This window comes from Mus pahari, chromosome 5, assembly GCF_900095145.1.
Source record: "Mus pahari chromosome 5, PAHARI_EIJ_v1.1, whole genome shotgun sequence".
In the NCBI taxonomy this organism is placed as follows: Eukaryota; Metazoa; Chordata; class Mammalia; order Rodentia; family Muridae; genus Mus; species Mus pahari.
This window is the reverse complement of record NC_034594.1, coordinates 109029577-109035697: the sequence shown is the minus strand read 5'-3', so window position 1 is coordinate 109035697 and position 6121 is coordinate 109029577. Positions and strand designations below refer to the sequence as shown.

Genomic DNA, 6121 nt, shown 5'->3' with positions numbered 1-6121 from the left:
GGAAAGGAAAGGAAAGGAAGGAAGGAAGGAAGGAAGGAAGGAAGGAAGGAAGGAAGGAAGGACCATGGGGCTGCTTAGGGGAACCACCCATCTAAGATATTGGAGCAGCTCATCCCTGAAGTGTGTTGTGCTACACAGCCAGTGTCAGCTTGCTCAGCTTGTTCCTTTCTTCAAGAATGTTATTTTAGTGGATATGTAATGCCAAGTCAGACATAGATTTCTGTAGCTAGGAGGCAGAAACCCTGGGGCAGTGTCAGACAAATCCCCAAATGTCTTCCTGTGAGTAAGGTCTCTGGTGACACCTGGTGTTTTAATGCCTAAAAAGATGTTATTTGTGGCTACCTCCCCACACACAAAGTTTTCAGAGCCCGTCCTCACAGTCCTGTTACCCCTCATAATTGTAGTGAAGGGGAAATACCAAGCCTACCCCTCGCTTCCTGGTCACCAACCCACAGTGTGACTAGTAATGGTCACGTAGAATCTGAAGCAGTAACTAGTTATCCTTCAGACACTTTCCATTTCCCAGGTTGACTCAAAAATACCAGGAAGTAGAAATAGTGTTTGATTCTCTTGAGCAGACAGAACACTACCCTCACAAATACATTGCATTTTTTCACCTTCTGGATTTTCCAAACCCACCCCACTTACAGTAGTATTTTCTCCCTCTTAGTGTAGTATGCTAGTATTGCCAAACAGTGCTTCATGACTCAGCACATACAGTTCTATGTGTGAGGGCTTCCCATCTGAAACCCTCAGCTGTGCCCTCTCCACTGCTGTTAGGCTGCAGCCTGTATTATCTGTGTCAGGATGGCAAGAGAGTTAACTCCATAGTTAAGAGCACTTGTCGTTTATGCAGAGGGCCTGGGTTCAATTCCCGGCACCCACATGATGTTTTATGATAATCTCCAACTCCAGTTCCAGGGAGACTTCTAACCTCTGTGGGCACCAAACACATACTTTGTGCATATGCATATATGTAGGCAGAGCACTCATACACAACACATACATTATACATATACATATATGCAGGCAGAGTACTCATACACACAAGTTAATGCTTAAGTGCATCTTTTAAATATATATTAAAATATTAAATATCTATGATTTTATATATATATATAATATGTAAAACCCTGTGTCTGGGTATGATGGCATATGCCTGTAATCCCAGCACTTAGGGAGCAGAGACCATCTCTGTAAGTTCAAGTCCAGCCTGGTCTACATAAAGACCCTGTCTCACAGAAAGAAAGAAGGAAAGAGGGGGAGAGGAAGAGAAAGCAAGCAACCTCAAAAAATAAGTAAAATAAGAAAGAAAAAAATGGGCTAAGCATGTAGCTTAGTAGGTAGAATGTGTATTTAAAACATGCACTTAACCCTAGGTTGGATCCTCAGGACCATATAACCAGCTATGGTGATGCATAAGTGAAATATCAGAAAGTTCTAGGTCAGCATAGGATACATGAGACCCAGTCTCTCTTTCTCTTTCTCTCTCTCTCTCTCTCTCTCTCTCTCTCTCTCTCTCTCTCTCTCTCTCACACACACACACACACACACACACACACACACACATAGTCCTTTGTGCCATTCACGTAAGCCCCATACAAAGACTCAAAAGTGGACAAAAAAGAAAAATGGGGACCCTCAGGGGACCCTCGGGTTCTTTCTTATTTCTGTTGTCAACTGGCAAGTACAGAAGCACTTTGGCATTCTAAGTTGTTCTTGATCCTTTGGGTTGCATGTTTCTTTCTATGTTCTTTTTATATCAAGCTGTGGTTTGCGAAACTAGGCCATGAGTTCGTTTCTTCACTATTTTAAGAGCTTACTACACATGAAAGTATTAATTCTTTCTAATCAAAAGTCATTTACCAAAAACTTTTAAAAAGAAATTTAAGAGGCTGGAGAGATGGCTCAGAGGTTAAGAGCACCAGCTGCTCTTCAGAGAACCAGGGTTCAATTTTCCACACCCACCTGGTGGCTCACAACCATCCCAGAGGCTCACAGCTCCAGAGGTCCCAATGCCCTCTTCTGGCTATCTCTGGTACTGCACACATGTGGTACACAGACATACATGCAAACAAAGCCCATATACATAAAGGGGGGAAATACATAAATTATCAAGTAGAGCCAGATCATAACTGGCCCCCAAACCAGTCAGTAAAGTAAGCTGCTTTTGAGACTGTGTTAGAAATCTACCTTATCACTCAGTCCCCATTATTCTGTCCTGCCAGTTACAAAGTCAATGGAGAAAAAAACACCTACAGACTATATTGCCCCTAAACATAATTTGTACAGGCCTAAGGGGAGAAGAGCATCTGACCATCCCAGTCACTCTACAGTTAAATTCTGTCAGCACCTTCTTCAAGTTTATGAAAATATTATGAAATTCTGTGACTGGTTATTAGTTCTCAAGATCTTCATTAGGCTACCATGTGTGCTCATCAACTTTTCTGAGTATTAGTGACTGAAACATCTGTACGAGATAGTCAGTGAATAATAGTACAGGTCTGGGAACTCTTACCAGATGTGAGGTCCCTTAGGCCTTGGGACCAGTTGCTCTGTGTTTGCGCAAGTTCATATTATACAGCTCAGTCCTTCCTGGAGCCATCAATAGAGTGCCATTTCTAGGGGTAACTTCCTGTGCATGCTTGAAAGCTTAGGAGGTGCTCAAGCCCGAAAGTGACGTCACTGCCTGTTTCCCTGACACCAACAAAACACAAAGGTCCAGTGAAATGGGTCCATGAGATGTGCCCTCCCACGGGTATGGAGGGCTCTGTGGTTGGGAGACGGTCATAGTGTCTACCCAGAAAGGTAAGTATGCCTCTCCCTAGGAGAAACGCCACTCCACCAGGTGGGAATAGAATTACATGCTGGATCTGACAGGTGTGCATGCCAGTGTGAGCTGAGCTGGCTCTGCACTTGTCTAGGGATGTCCACATCCAATCTGACCTTTTACTGGGGCATCCTCCACTAAGCTTCAGCTTCCTTGCTAGACCATACCCTTCCTATCTCAGGCCTTTGCATGAGAAGGGCCCAGCAGCCATGTCCCTGTAAGTTGCTTCTGGGATCAACTTTGCTTACTCTGGAAGTGCGCTAGCCAGCTTGCCCTGTGCTCTGTCTTCCTCTCGTCTTCTCTTTGCCATGCTTGTTTCATGACTGCTTCCTGCAGAACATTCCAGCAGATGTTTCCTACCACCCTCCTCCATACTGATAGCTTCCAGATTCTTCCACCTAGGGCTGCCCGCAGCCACATGTTCATAGTTGACTGCTGTAATGTCCCCTCGAGGCAAAGACCACTTCATATAATGACAGTGAGTGTATTGCAAGCTTTGGTCAGATGTTAGCACCAATGAACGACATTACCAGGGGTTTCTGTGTTTCTATTCATGTCTTTAAACCCCTCAGTGTGTGTTATGATCTCCTTCGCCTGTCCCCTCCTATGGTCAGGATGCTTACAGTTGGCAGAGGTGCCTGGCAGCCCTGCTTTTTCCCGGGGTAGCCATTCTTCCTCTCTGGGCAAAGAACTCTTCAGCAGTGTGTCTCTGATTGGTTTTCCTTGTTACTGTTTCTTCCATGCTATTTTCATTCTCTTGCTGGTTCACTCCCAGACCATCTCCCCACTAATCTCTCACTTCTGTCCTCACTCAATATGTATGAAGTACGAGACTATACTGTTATAGTATTCTGTCATCAGTATAACCCAAACCCTTCATAACAAAGTCATGTCCCTCTTCCAACAGAGCTGATAGTCTCTTAGTTTCAAGGTCAGTGCAGAGGGTCCTTAGTTAGGAAAGCACATGGCAGAGTTGGCGGGTCTGCACTGTGATCCCCCTATTGAAGTATTGGAGTCACTTGTGAAGTATTGGGAAGACTGACTTTGCCACACTGATGTCCGGGCGAGGCTAGACCACCACGGTGATCCAGCCAGTTCCACCATCACCTGGCATTTATGAGGTCTCTGCTTTTGCACATTTATAATTTCCAGAGTACACATCTGTTTAAACATATTTGTGTACTTCCAAACCTCAACAAGAACTAAGGCAGAGAGCACAAGTTAGCTGTGAACTTGTAATCATGTAGAGCAGGCCAGAGGCTATTTGACAGTGACAGTTGTTCTGTGTGCTACTGGGGAGAACGGGGAAGGTTGATCACGCTTCCTGTAAAACAGGTTACAGGTCCACCAAAGAGCTGACAGGCGTCACATCAGCCTTCTTACTGGTGCACACTGTAGGCAGAAAGCGCTTAAAGAAAACACCCCTCTGGTTGTAATTTTTAATTAAGAAAGAAAACAAATAGGGGTAGGGGGTCAAGTGTGAGGACAAGATGAAGACGAGTGAAGGGTGATGTTTGATTTAGGAACCCCTCCCAAATCTTCACCCCAGTCCCACTGACAATGAAAGAGAGTCCCCAGGCTGTGACAGTGAAGGAGAGTCCCCAGGCTGTGGCTCTGCATGTGACTCTGTCAGAAGGCCTCTCGTTCTCAGGTGATCCACATGTGGTCTTGATGCTCATATAGCTAATCCCAGCATGCTCAGGGCTCATCCCAGGACCAGAGACAGCTCCCCTTTTCTGGTCCAGCTCTCCTTCCTCCTCTAGATGCAGCTTGCGCTCAGTACACCTGCTTTTCCCATTTCCTTTCTTGCATGCAAACTAAAACCAAAAACAGAAAGTCACGTAGTTTCTTTGTCCTACTTTTTCCCTCTGTCTGTCTTGTCTCTGTCTTGTCTGTCTCCTTCATGTCTCACTCTCTGCAGAACCTTCACCAGCTAAAACAGATTCAAACCTTGAAGCAGATGAACGAACAACTACAGGCTGAGAACAGGGCCCTGACCCGAGTGGTGGCCAGACTCTCCAAGTCCATCGAGTCCTCCGACACCCAGGAGCTCTAGCTCTTGCCCTTCCTCTCCACCTCACTTCCCTCCTCTGCTACTCCAGGCAGGTTTACTCTTCTTGTTGGTCCCAGAAGCCCAGTACCCATCCCTTCCATCAGAGCCTCCATGTCCAGGTATCTGTAAAACTGGTTATCTGGAGCTGGAGTCCACATGATGGGACATAACCCAGTTCAAGGGTGGTAGTGGGCAAGCAGAGGGTCACTGTTAAAGTTGCCATATTACCTTCTCTTCCCCTAGAGACTGAATGAATATAGATTTGCTTAGTCAGCTGCACAGATACACAACTGTGTATATTTACCTGTGTGCATCCATGTATACATATTTATTTCGTTGATGGGGTCTTTGCCAAGAGCTTTCTCAGCCAACAGCCATCCAAATGAATGTGCACCGATTAGGGCCTAAAGTAACCAAGGGCAAGATCTGTCAACTGTGCCTGTGTGTTAGATCCTCCTGGGAGCTGTCTATCATGGACGGGCCCATTCCAAAGCTCTGTGGTTTGGATTGACTGAGACTTGGCATCAGTATTGTTTCTAGAGCTCCCTACTGATGCGTATGTGACCATGGTTGAGATCACAGCCCTTTGAGTCCCAGATGGAATGTAATCCCAAGTGGCAGCACTGCCTGATGGAAAGGACTAGGCCTGCAGGCCACGCCTCCCTGACCCGACCTCTGTTAGCAGCAAACACAGGCCATTCTACCACTGGGGCAGAGATAGATGAACACTCTTTACCTCCTTCTGAGTCTTTGCTTTCATCGTCCTCCTCCTGAAACATTGGTCTCATTCCCCTCCCAAGTCTCCTGGCTTTAGGGACTTCCCTCCCTGAGTGTGTGGGCCTTGAGGCAGAATGCAGGCCGTATAAGTGAGCCCTTCCTAATGGGCCTGGCTGCAAAGGAGATGACAGGCGGTGGAGTGAGAGCAGGGTTTGTTTTCAGCTGAAACCACCCCCTCAAAAAACTGTGTTTGGCAAACGAGAGCCTTCCTCTGGCTGTGGATCTGAGAGCCAGGCTCACACACAGATTGTTTTCCCATCTGAAGATAGTATGATGGGGTCATGATGCCCGAAATGAGGTTTTGATTTTCAGCAACAATCTAATTAGTCTTGCTAGGGCCTGTCCTTTATTCTGCCTATTTGCATTTGCTTTTGGGGGTCAATAGCTGGCAACAATACTCACTAGTACTAAAGCACCCAGATTAACCATAGGACTGAGCCAGTGCTCTCACCCAGGTGCTA

The 6121-nt window shown here is 46.1% G+C and overlaps 1 protein-coding gene across 1 annotated transcript in view; it reads left to right on the top strand.

The window, feature by feature from the left end:
- Ppp1r12b (protein phosphatase 1 regulatory subunit 12B) overlaps positions 1 to 6121 on the top strand; it is a 200741-nt gene that overhangs the window by 184563 nt on the left and 10057 nt on the right. The gene's annotated exons all lie outside the window — the stretch shown is intronic.